Source organism: Mixophyes fleayi, chromosome 5 (assembly GCF_038048845.1).
Source record: "Mixophyes fleayi isolate aMixFle1 chromosome 5, aMixFle1.hap1, whole genome shotgun sequence".
Lineage (NCBI taxonomy): Eukaryota > Metazoa > Chordata > Amphibia > Anura > Limnodynastidae > Mixophyes > Mixophyes fleayi.
The window spans coordinates 247,470,489-247,484,751 of NC_134406.1; positions in this window are offsets into that span (position 1 = coordinate 247,470,489).

Genomic DNA, 14,263 nt, shown 5'->3' on the forward strand with positions numbered 1-14,263 from the left:
AACAGTCATTCAGTCTGGGAGCCTGTGGCCAAAGTAGACTGATTGATGGTCACAGTGCCTGGTTTATATACAGTTTCTAGTACATAAAAAAGTGATGATTCCATAAAGTAAACAAGATATTTGTAAAAGAATTACCCTTTGGTTCCGGATTTAGGACAGTCCAGTACAATGCATGTCATAGGGTAGTTCAACGATGCTCTTCGAGGGTGGGGAAAACTTGCTCCAACTTTTGCCTACGTGTCATCCCTCAGGAGCCCGCTGAAATACTGGTTTAAACTATCCCATTTGCATTCCAAACACAATATCATTTTGAGCATTAATCTTTATCATCCATAACTAGCATACGTAGGGTGCAATCGATTAGCCGATTGTAGCAGATTTCTGATAATAAAAAGTGGATTAGTATGACACTAGACATGATACATTTCCTATATCCTGAGCCTTAGATGTCTTTAAACAAGGTTTTAACATTATTATATTAAACTATTAAATCTAATACATTTGAATATAAAAAAAACTATGTGGTGGAACTTCATTAAAGTGAACTATTTACAAATGTATGTGTGAGTGTAAATGTGTTTATAAGTGTTCGCCAGTATGATTGCGTAATTAGCCCTTACACGCTGTAGCGTACCATTCGCTTATTTTCATATAAAACCAATTCAATTGATGTTTATTTATTTTAAACAATTTCATCCAATTATTTGACTTTCACATGCCACCCTTTGATAGTGCACAAAACTATTACCTAATATATATACTCTCTATCTCAGGATTGTAATGCAGTTCTTCATTAACTGTGGTACCTGTACTTCTAATTATCATCACATTTTCATTTTCAATATTTACCTCAGTAGAATGTTTTTCACAGTTCAACAGAGTAGGAACATACCTGACACAAAAGCCAATTACTATAATGACACCAAATATAAGAATAAGGAGCTTACCTATACTAGAGGTCATTTCTTGTACTCATTCCCACAGACCTGAGAACCATTTTGCAGGATTCAAACACGAGAAACATACTGCTACCTTTTGTATTATTCTATAAAGTGAATAATTATGATTGTTACTGAATTCCCATTTTAACTGTAAGATGTCATCCATCTTCCGGTCAATTACTTTTTTAGAGTCATCTGTATTATTGGTGATGTATGTGCAACATTTAACACCAAATTGGGTAGCTAACGACATACAATATCAACCAGTAATATATGTAAGATAATTTAACCCCAACCTATGTTGAACTAACTTATTTTTGTAATATTATAGCTCCTTACCCTTATACCTGAATGTGTCATCATACATCTCTGTAATTTTGTCAAATAATTTAGTCAGGTTTTGTATGTACTTAAAATTTAGAGTTCCCCGAGTGATCCTGGTGGGGTCTAATGGGACCATGATTTGAAATCCTGTACTTTCACTAATTAACTTTGTAGCTACGGGTTCTTCACCTGGAATCATGTTTCTTTTACCAAGGTGTATATACTGTCTATGTACGTATGGGGTGATGTTGTTCTATGGATATCAGTCATTTCATCATTTGTTATGGTCATAACCTCAGGAACCAATTTTCCTAGGAAACAAATACCCTTTGGAACTCGAAGTTAACCAGGTGTAAGCCCTTCTCCCACAAATATCATCTGGAAGGATACAAAATACAGTACGATCAATGATAATGTTGAATAAATTCTTGACAAAACTCTCCATGACTAGTGTCTCCGTTTGTTCTAGGCAAGTTTTGGCATGTATGACATTCTGACAATAACCTATAGGAACTTTCCCAATGAAAACTCTCTTATGTTTGTTGACATGCCCCCGTCTATGATGTCCTTAATTATTTCTGGTTATTGGTATTCCATCAATACTGGTGTGGCGAGCTATTGTCTGATCAGGTAGTTCAGCTTCTCAATTTTCCAGTTTCTTTATATATGAAAAATTAAGACATAACAATGACCGATCTACAGATTATTGGCGAAGCTTCAGACTATGGGACCTAGCGATATTATATCTCCCTTCTATGGGCCTCCCTCCCATAATTCATGGACCTCAGAGATGTTTAGTGAGAACAGTACTAATCCTAAATTATGTTGTTCCTGAGGCACATGAGAGCACACCCAGCACTCAGTTTGGTTTAACACCTTACCCACTAGGTAGTGATAATCGACTAAGGGATGCCTGCCCAAAACCAAATTACTATTGGACTGGTAATGCTGGATGCAACTCTCTTCAACTAGGGAGTCACAGTACTTACAGATACAATATTCTAAAGACAATTTCCCCTCACACTGTCTCTGAGTTTCAGAGTTAGCAAACATTTTCATTACCCCTAAATTGAGTTTAGTAACAGGCTGTACTGATTGTTCTAACGAATAACGTTCTCCTCCAACTCCACTTCATTAGTATCACTAACGGACCCAGACTCTATCATCTGTCCACCATCACAAGAATGGAATGTTCTGGAAAGAATAAAAATAAGAAAAATTCTGGAAAAAGAAAAGCAGAAGAACCGCCACTCCATGCTGGGATAATAGTCTTTACAATGTGCTTGGCTCAGGTGTCAGTAACTACAGTCTTTAGGTCTTCCAGAACAGGTTCACGAGGGACAGATCTGTGGTGTCAGTCTTGGCTTTGTCTTGTACCTTCTCCGGATTGTTGACTTCCCTGCAGTGAGTAAAATGGATCCAACTGTCTCTTTCTGCTACTTTCAGAGAAGTTGTGCTGGTCATCAACACTTGGTACGGGCCTTCCCCTCCGATCTGTTAAATAACCTGTGCGAAAGAAATTGCAGATCATGACATATTCCCCAGGTTCAATATCGTGACAGTAAGTGTCTGGCGACAGCATTTTCAGTTTCTGTTGCTGTTGTCTTAGCAGCTTGCTAATTTTTATGAGTTATTGGATAGTCAATTCATTGTTGCATTTTAAATCATCCTTTGGACCCATGATCAAATGAGATTGTCGGACAAAAAGTATCTCAAAGTGGGACAAATTAAGAGGAGGTCTGGGAGTGGTTCTGATGCTATGGAGGACTAGTGGCAAAGCTTCTGGCCACGTCTATCCAGTTTCAGCCATTACCTTACTCAATTTGTTTTCAATGGTACCGTTTACCCCTTCCACCTTACCACTGGCTTGTGGTCGGTAAGAAGTAAGAAGTTTGCTATCAATTCCCATAAGTTTACATATGATCTGAAAGATGTCACCAGTAAAATGAGTACCCATATTGCTTTCTATAATTCTAGGGATACCATATCTGCATACAAATTCCTGAACAATTTTTTTTAGCAGTAAAAACAGCAGTATTAGTGGCAGCAGAAAATTCCTCTACCCAGTTAGAAAATATATTGGTACATATAAATACATATTTGAGATTCCTGCAAAGTTGTAATTGGATTAAGTCAATTTGTATTACCTGGAAAGGTCCGTCTATAGGAGGAATATGGGATGGCTCAGTTGGTATTGTCTTCCTGACATTTTTCCTCAAACAAGTAAGACAAGACATCACATTCTTACTAGCTTCAGAAGAAAAGCCTGGTGTACACCAGTATGATCTAAACAGCTTACAGATACCTTCTTTACCCATATGAGTCAGACCATGTACTGCCTCAGCTAGAACTGGGAAACATGCTTTGGAAGCTATGGACCTACCTTGTCTATCTCTCCAGAGTCCAAAGGACTCTTGACCACAACCCTTCGCCTTCCAGACCGCCTTTTCCTGTAGGGAACACAAATCTTGCATTTCAATTAATTTTTGTGTGTTTGTCATTATATCCTGAGCCTTAGATGTCTTTAAAGTGGTTTTAACATTATTATATTAAACTACTAAATCTAATACATTTGAATATAAAAAACTATGTGCTGGAATGTTATGAAAGTGAACTTTTACAAATGTATGTATGAGTGTAAATGTATTTATAAGTGTTTATTTATAAGAGTAATTAGCCCTTCCACGTCATAGCGTACTATTAGTTTATTTTAACATAAAACCAATTCAATCAATGTTTATTTATTTGAAACAACTTAATCCAATTATTTGACTTTCACAGACACTAAGGGCCTGAGTCAGTAAGGAGAGCAAGGCAAATAAGGAGTACATTTGATCCTGGACAACAGCATGTTGCAATACAAGGGGTGCATATTAGTTTATTATTTTGCAGATAAAGAAAATACTGACTGTTTTTTCATGTAGCACACAAATACTTGATAACTTTATTTTAAATTTTACTTAAATATAAAGTTGGTCTAGGACATGCCCTGCCGCAACTATAAATCTCTCATCACATTTCAAATTTACCTCCCCCTCCAATGCACATTGGTTTTGCCGAGATGCAAAGTTTTCTGCTTTGCTCTCCCTAATGGCTCAGTCCCTAAGAGAAGTAATGTGGATTCTTTGCTGTGCCTGTTTTGGAGGTGATAGACCTTACTTAGAGCTAGAATCTGTTGTATGAGAAGCTACAGAAGATACATGACTTTGGTGAGCACAGGTTTTTGCATTGGGAGTTTTGTACAAGCAGTAGCAGGGCCACAACTAGTACATCTACTCTGCAGATTGTGTATGTGATGTTGGCTATTTTTTTTTTTTCTAAATTACAGAATTTCTTTCCACACTGGCACATTTCCATCATCTTTTAAAAATGCACTCATCTCACCAAGCCTAAAGAAACTATTTCTCCACCCATGATTTGTCTTCAACTATTGTCTTATTTCTCTCCTCCCCTTTGCAGTCAGTTATCCCCAAAATACTGGAATTCATAAAAATGAATCAACAATGCATTACTGTTAAATTGATTATCTATTTCATCATCATCATCATCATCTATTCATTTATATAGCGCCACTAATTCTGCACAGAGAACTCATTTACATCAGTCCCTGCACCGTTGGAGCTTAAAATCTAAATCCCCTAACATACACACACACAGACCGAGAGAGACTAAGGGCAATTTAATAGCAGCCAATTATCCTACCAGTATGTTTTTGGAGTGTGGGAGGAACCCGGAGCATTCGGAGGAAACCCACGCAAACACGGGGAGAACATACAAACTCCACACAGATAAGGCCATGGTCAGAAATCAAACTCATGACCCCAGTACTGTGAGGCAGAAGTGCTAACCACTAAGCCACCATACTGCCCCAATTCTGTGCAGGGTTCACAAAAACAATACGTGCATTACCATAAAAATGCACCATGTATATTTCCTTATTTAAGTAATCTCATGGTTATCTCATATATGCTCCAGTCTCTTTGAAAATATCCTATATTCGGTCTTTGCAATCTAAGACCTTGTGCAATTTATTTAATAGCTTTTCTGCAGCCATACCCTGTTTTATGCACTTTGTAAAATAAGGTATATGAATCAAACAAATGCGACTCAAACACTTGTCGCTGCCATAATTATAATAAATTTGGACAGAAACTCAAATTATGCATCTCAATATATGTGGATTGGTGAAATTTTACCAATCCACATTTATATTGTCACCAACATGCAGATGAGTAGTATATTCAACATACAGTCAGCAGGAGGCAGGAGCTGTCGAATAGAGAAAAGTCAATTGCTCAAGAGAGTTGTTACTGAAAATAAAAAGAATAAAAATGTAATTTGCATAAAACATTATTTAATAGCTAACGTTGAGCTTCCTCCACCCAGGTACAGCAGGTCTCCACCCTTGTATCCTACTTCCCAGGTGTTAACTGTGGCTATGTGGATGGAGCAGAAGCCACCAATCCTGCAGAAATGGTAAAGACATTTGTAGTAGGCTGCATGCACCTGTGTTTGGCCCTGACAACTTCAATAAAAATGCCCTTCCTTTTGCTAGAGGCTCCACTACTACTACGATATTGAAGAGCTATATCCGTCCCATTGCAGAACCTCTACAGCTGTCACTGAGCCTGTACCAACCTTGCCCAAGTCCATCCTCTACAAGTGTTGGTAAGTGTGGAAGTGTACAGCCCCTTGGCACAACGGAGCATCATCAATATCTATGATGCCAGGGACAGCCATGAGCAGGACTCCGGACTACCAGCATCTGGAAAACATGCCATAGGCATTGCAGCATGAAGATCAGTTGATGATGTAGCAATAAGATGTAGCAGTTAAAATTCCACAAAGGAGGGTGTAATGGGATGAAGCTGCCAAAATCCCAAAAGCACCTACAGACAGGCTGGAATCGGCATAGCTGTCTCTGCCATGGCGGAGTCAGGATAAGCCACCATTTCTGTCACAACCAATGCTTGCAATGTGACAAGAATTTTAGTTTCCACTATCAGTAGCAAAAGTGACAGGGAAGTCTCCACATTGTCATAGACTCACAACCTGATAAAGCTATTGGTCTCAAACCAGGGTCTATCTTCCAGGTATGGAAATCCAATATTGCCAGTCAAAACCTGAGGCTGTGCACTATTGGGAGACTAAACTCTCTCAGCAGATACTAGCAGCACAACAGCAGGGGCTCGGCCAACACAGATGCTGGTTGCGTAAATAGGAGGTGTTGGAGTTCCCGTTGCTTGACCTGCTAACAGGGTCCAGAGACTAAGGCGTACTCTTCATTCTTATAAAAAATTCATAAACATACACAAGAATATTCTTATAAAACAGAACTAATACATTTTTTCCTATTAACTTTAAAAGACTATATAAAGAAAGAAAAAAACTAACAAAAGTAAAGCAATAAATTATTATACTTAATAAAACACCAAACTAAAACAAAAACACTTCTCTCAACATAACTCCAACTAAAAGAAACACTAAAAAAATCCTTAATAATAACTTTCAAGCACTATCCATAGCATGAACTTGCTGTGTTCCTGTTTATCCTACAGTGATTGTAAGATTGCTGACAGGGAGTAGGAGGGGTGAATGAGGTTTGGGATCAAGCCTAACTGAATAGGTGTGATTCACTGATTCTCGGGTAGAAATAGAAATTATAACATCTTGCACTGCGTAAAAAGCCCTGAATTTACCACCAGTCTCCATGGTACACTGATTGCTCATTCATGCAAAAAAAAAAAAAAACAAGTATCTAATTATGTACAATACAAATGATGTTATTGAAAACACAAAATTAATAAAAGATACTTGAAGTGAAGGCATCCTCTGAAGTTCCCGTAATAACTTATTTAATATATTAAGGATCAAATGAGCAATAAAACATTGAAACAAATCTGCAAAATTTTAAATTAATGAAGGAGATGGGTCCAAATGGTTAAGGAACCAATGCTTTGATATCAGTTTTTTTATTTAATTTACAATCCTACAGCCATAGATATTGCTGACAACAGAATTGTAAATAGGCAAGTCCATGTAAAACTCTCCTAGTGAAATGTAGTCTATTACATAATATCTTAAATCATAAACTAGCCTAACAGTGTTATTGCAATAATTTTTCCAACAATGTAAATCATAGATAACTTTCCAGAAATTTCATAAAAGATTAATAAAAACAATAAAAAATCTCATTTGCATTTGCTACAACAAACACATTTTCAAAGATAAGGCTTTTATATAAATAAATAGCTGGCATTGGTGTGATAGCTGCATCTTCTAAATGAATTATGGTCTAATAACATTCCATTTTAAGAAAATAATATTTGTTTTGGTAAATGCTTACTCAAATTGTTATTGTGGTAGGTGATCCCCTTTATATTTGCGCTCAGCCATTTTTTTCAGTGTGACAAATACCTAAGGGTTTCGTTCTGAGTAATGCTTCCGAAGCAAGCTTTCAAGAAGGATGAATAAAACTAGATAAAGTGAAGGAATAATGAAAACAAACCAGAACAGCCTTTAGTTTTAGTCATTTATATTGCATTGTACTACAGGCTCTTGTGAAAAATGAAATGCAGCTATGATCCAGAAATAATACCAATCTAAACAAGAGTTTTCTGACGCTTACATAAACTTTTAATTTCTTGGACAAGATTTGTTCAGACACTGCCAAGGTAAGTCCATTTAAAGTTGAATTGCTGAGGAAGAACTCAAACAAGTCAAACTGTATGTGACGAAAAAATGAAGAATGAGATTCACAGAATAAATTAAAGAAGAAGTCTGAGTAAAAATGTATTGTAAAGCATAGAGCAGAAACGCGTTGTCCCAAACACCTAGTAGCGGTTCATGAGGTTCTCAGCAGCCATCCAACCAGCTACTCCAGTGCTCCAGTGACAGTTAACCCTGTCCTGTTTAGAGGCAATCTGCATGGCTACAACCATCATCCCATACCCCATTCATGTCCATAAAAACTTTATAAAATGTCGGTTGTTATTTCCTTTATGTCACCAAACCTGTCCGGAAGTCACTGCAACAACATGATATAGTCTGCAGATGAACAGCCCCTGGCTGCTATCAGGTGACCACCATAAGATCAGCCTTTAAGCCAGGCAGCAAGGGTTGAAAGGTTTTTATTTACTACCTTTAATTACTAATGAGCAGTTTGTTCTAAAAATTACTTTATTTGTTCCCACTTTTGAGCAGAGCCCAGTGCAGTGTATGTGGGTATATAGTATTATACTGTAACTATTTATACTTACTACATAAATAAAATGTTAAGAATGTGTGTTTTAACTACAATAAATATTATGATACATAGTTTATAGGTGTACGCTCATTTTAGTTGCATATGTTATCATGGTTTTTGTTTAGTATAAAATGTTGTTAATATTATTGCAGTTATAATACTCGTACCTGCTTTTTGTGTTATGACTAATATCGCGCATGGACCAATCCAGCTGCTGTGCATGTTTGTGGTCAGCACTAAACATCTACTACTCAATATGTTAAGCAACTGAGAGAGACTTTCATACATTGCAACATTTTTAATTTCTTACGGCAAGTGAATCCACCAACTTTATGCTGGAATAGAGGTCTGACTATCCTAAATTTGGCTCCTGAACATGCAGATGGTTCATTTTCATTTAATATTTACATTTTTGGAGGCGCCGATAGGAAATATGGTGTCTTTTCTTTCAAATAGAAAGATAAATGTAATAAATACTGCTAGTTGGCACTTGAAAAGTCTTCACTAACAGTTGCACATTGTGGGGCATAGTACTTTCAAAATGTGACAAATGAACAAGGCAAGCACAAAACGTTATAAAAAGTGCATTCAATTTCGAGAAATTTTAAAACATCATCCATGTTCCATAACTGCATTTATAATTGGGGCAGCACAGTGGCCTAGTGGTTAGCACTTCTGCCTCACAGCACTGGGGTCTTGAGTTCGATTCCCAACCATGGCCTCATCTGTGTGGAGTTTGTATGTTCTCCCTGTGTTTGCGTGGGTTTCCTCCGGGTGCTCCGGTTTCCTCCCACACTCCAAAGACATACTGGTAGGTTAATTGGCTGCTATAAAAAAAAAAAAATTGACCCTAGTCTCTCCCTCTCTGTCTGTCTGTGTTTGAGTGTGTGTCTATATTAGGGAATTTAGACTGTAAGCTCCAATGGGGCAGGGACTGATGTGAACGAGTTCTCTGTACAAGGCTGCAGAATTAGTAAAGCTATATAAATAAATGATGATAATAATAATTGGTTGTCTCATTCTTCATACATAGCAATAGCATACTGTACACAATTAAAGTGTAGTTGCATGCTACATATTACATTTGCGTTGATAATGACTTTATAGTTTATAAGCTGAAAATTTGCTTAGCTCTCAAGAGGGCCACCTCCACTTTAAGAACCATGTGACAGGTATATAATAAAACACGCTTTATTTAATTATTTCTATTATTATTCATAAACTAATTTAATAGTTTTAAATATGATGTTACCATTAATTTGTCAATTACATTGGCAAACCATTTTGCTCTACAAGCTTCCAAACTATTTCTAAATTATTAAAACTTGGGCTTAGTCCTAGAGTAAGCCATGGGATGGATTAGACACAGGGCTTGTAGTCTGCAAGACTTGTCTCTAATCCATCCCATGGCTTTCCTATTTTGACCTGGCATCCTGCCTCAATGACCTGCCATCAACCCAGTAGTCCAAACCCTAAGGATGGGGTTAAGAGGATCCAACCAGAGTAGCCAGAAAAGAGGTGCTGCAGCAGTTACACACAACACCCAGAAGCATGCAGTTCCAGGTGCGGGTGAAGGAGCCTGGTGGTAGCTGCGACTATTCTTCCTTCAACTGTGAGCATCACATTGGTTCACCATTAATATATTTTCGTCAGCTAGTGGATGATTTGGCCAAGTTGCACCAGTGGAAGGGGTCAATAATGGTAAGTTATTGTTGGCAAGTGAAACCGCAAAGAATCTGTAAACCCCTGACTGGTTAACAAAGCAAGCTCATCCTGCGCCATTCACCTTCAGGAGAAAAACTACTCAGTTATTGGAAAAGCTGGGTGTAGCCATAAAGTGGGCATTTGAGACACAGCTGTATTATCTACTAGGTAGGAGGTTTAGGCTCATAACAGATCATGCATCTCTCACATAGATGCCAGTCCTTTTGTAAGCTTTATGCTCAACATTGAATTGCAGTGTCCTTCAATAAATAGACAGGAAATAAGATGTGCATAAGGAAATAGGGAAAACAACATTTTCCCACAATTGCAACTTGATCTTAAATATTTTTATTAATGGCAAACTCCTGAAACATTTATGTATATATATTTGTAAACTTTTGCTAATACTGCCGCTCTATCATAAAAGTAAACTGCATTGTATGTCTTTTATTAATATTATTATTATTATTGTTATTGTTATTGTTATTATCATTTTTTTGATGGCTTTTAATTTTGCAGCATATCTGTTGTTTCACTGCTGTGGTGGTACGTCTCTGTAATTACAATATCAATATTAAACTAACTTTTTCAGTCCCAAAGTAAAGGTGACCATTTTTACGTCAGTAGTATCATATAAAATAAATATTCTCTGATGCGATCGCTGTGGTTTCAAAGCACATAGGTTTTATTCACAAAAGTATAACAATACAAAGGTCGGTATGCATACGCATGCGCTTGTTAGCGCTAACACAAGCTTCTATTCGAATGCTTTGGTTTCCAAAGCCAGAGGGGAACAATTTTACACAGCACAGTTGTAAAAAGCAGTGACATCACAAAGGTACACAGCTACAGTATTATGGACTTCATTCATAGGTTGAAGAGTCTTGGCCCTCCAAAAACTTGATGTGGCATTAGTGGATTCCTCTGGTCATTGTTCCTTGAGATTGCCAGGTGTCCTTCTTCAGAGTCCCACCTCTAGACCTGTATAAACTGGTTTTTATTTGAGATTCTCGGGCACGGTTCTCGCAAAATCGACCCCACCCGAACTTAGCCATTCCAAGTACTGAGCTGAGCCAGCTCAGTACTTTGCGAGCCTTCAGAACTGAAAACGAGACAAAGTATTATCGCGCATCGTTGGATCTCGCGAGTTCCATAAGTACCAACAACCATGGAGATCCTGCGCCATTTCACAGAGAGACACTGAAGGAGTAGCAGGGTTGTCGGCAGTCTCCGGTTTAGTAGGTCAGTGTCATAGCTTAAACAGAAAGAGGCGGTGTTCTTCAAAGGCTCCAGTGGCATTCTACAGAGATATAGCTTACACAGTAATAGGAGAGGTGGCATTGTTCAGTGCTGAAACAGAAATTCAAATAATAGGGTTGGCAGTGTTATTAAATGTCTCCAGTCACATTCTATTGTGTCATAGCTCACCCAGAAATAGGAGAGGTGTCATTATTCAGTGCTGAAACAGAAATTCAAATAATAGGACTGGCATTGTTATTAAAAGTCTCCAGTCACATTCTACTATGCCATAGCTCATCCAGAGATAGGAGAGGTGGCAGTGTTTATTGCTGAAACCTGAAATTTCAATAATAGGCTGGCAGTGTTATTAAAAATCTACTGTGACATTTTGCTGTGCCATAGCTCACTCAGAAATAGGAGAGGTGACAGTGTTTAGTGCTGAAACAGAAATTAAAATAATAGGGCTACCAGTGTTATTAAAAGTCTCCAGGCACACTATGTGTTCAGAAAATACAGTTAAACAAGACAACAGTTGAACAAACATTGAACAAAAATTGAAGACCTCTTGAAATAATGTACATCTGCTGCAGTTTTATTCTGCTACTTCTGATTGCACAAGACATCACAACTAGAGATGTTCACTGATCCACGTGTTCTGGTTTGGTTTGGATCTGGATTAACTTTGTATTTTGGTTTTGGTTTTGGCAAAACCGTCCTTTCATGTTTTGGTTTTGGTTTTGATTTTGGATCCAGATTTTTTCTAAAATCCCTTTTTTTTTCTAAAATCACATATTTTTGTTCTTTTTTCCCTACATTATTATTAACCTCAATAACACTAATTTCATGTCATTTACAGTCAATTTTGACCACCTCACAGGTCACAATATTATTTTCATACACTTTCAAACAAAGACTGCAGATTTAGAAGACCAAACCTGCCAGACCTATTATTTCTATTTCAGCTATGACAATTAGCAATGGAGCAATGGACCTTTCCTCTTTGTATGTTACCTATATAACACAGTACAATGTGACCGCAGATTCAGAAGACCAAGCCTGTCAGACCTATTATTTCTATTTCAGCAATGACAATTAGCAATGGAGAAATGGAGCTCTCCTGAATGTCACTGGAAACTTTGAAGAACACTGCTACCCCTCCTCTTTCTTTTCTACCTATGATGCTGCCCAACTGCACTAGAGACTGCCAAGAACTGTGCTACCCCTTCTGTGTCCCTCTGTGAAATGGAGCTAGATCACCATAGAGGGCAGTACTTATAGATTCAAAAGCGCGCTTGATCCAAGATCCAACAACTTAACAATGACGTTTTGCCTCATTTTCAATTCCGAGGGCATGCAAAAGTACCAAGCCGGCTTGGTACTCGAATCTGCTAAGTTAGGGTGTGTTCTGTTCTCGGGGAACTGAGCCTGAGCATCTATAATCACAACTAGGTAATCCTTTTAATTTCTACATTTGTTGATATATGCCTTCTAAATACCAATGTTTGCCAAATTATTTTTCTTATTTTCTTTTCATGGCATTATCTTCAGAACTATATTCTCCTTCACCCTTCCTGCAACACACACCTCAGTCCACATTGCCCCTTCATTACTTCACTCACCTCTAGTGAACACTCATGAACTGTTGTCCTATTTAAATTCAATACTCTGTGAGGAGTTTGTATGTTCTCCCCGTGTTTGCGTGGGTTTCCTCCCACACTCCAAAAACATACTGGTAGGTTAATTGGCTGCTGACAAATTGACCCTAGTCTGTGTGTGTGTCTGTGTGAGTTAGGGTATTTAGACTGTAAGCCCCAATGGGGTAGGGACTGATGTGAGTGAGTTCTCTGTACAGCGCTGCGGAATTAGTGGCACTATATAAATAAATGATGATGATGAATAGTTATAACAGCCTCACTCTGTCACCAGAAACTAAAAGGAAAGACATCTTACAATCATCTTTCCTCTCTTTTTTTCTCCCTGCTTATATTAGGTGGTGACATATTACCCAATCCAGGTCTCCCCACTTTTCTCACACGCATATATCTGAACGCTACCGAAATCCAGCAAACCTCAAACACATCACCTGTCTCCCATCTCTTTCAAAGTTATTTAAATGTGCCCTTTGAAATGCACACTCTGTTTATAACATACTTACTTCCATACACGACCTCTTCCTCTCAAACAACCTCAACCTTCTGGCAATAACCGAAATATGGCTCATGCAATCAGATACTGCCGCATCTTTCACATTGTGGCCTCCATTTCACCCACACCCCCAGACCTGGAGGCAGACAAGGAGGTGTGGTTGGACTGCTTCTCTCCCCACAGTGCACATTCACAGTTCTAACAAATGTCCCATCCCTTACGTTCACATCTTTTGAAGTACATACTGTTAGGATTTTAACCCATTCTCTCTGCGTATCACTGTGATCCATGCCCCCCCCCCCACCCCCTGAACTCCACCAACAATTTCTTGAACATTTCTCTGCATGGCCCCCTTTTCCAGCATTCTGCAACAGAATGTAGGAGATTGCTGCAGCTACAGGAGCAATTTAATTTGTCCTGCCACCAACTAAAGCAAGAGGTGGTGACAAGTTGGAATTTCAGCCTGTATATGCTTCTGAGGATGGAGGAACAAAGAAAAGCCATACACGCTTACTCTGCAAGCCAAAACATTGGGAAAGGAGGGGGGAATGTATTTTACTCAAGCGCAGTGGAGAATACTTTCCGTGTTGTGCAAGGTGCTGAAACCGTTCGAAGTAGTCACCTGTGAAGTGAGTTAAGACACTGCTAGCTTGAGCCAAGTGAT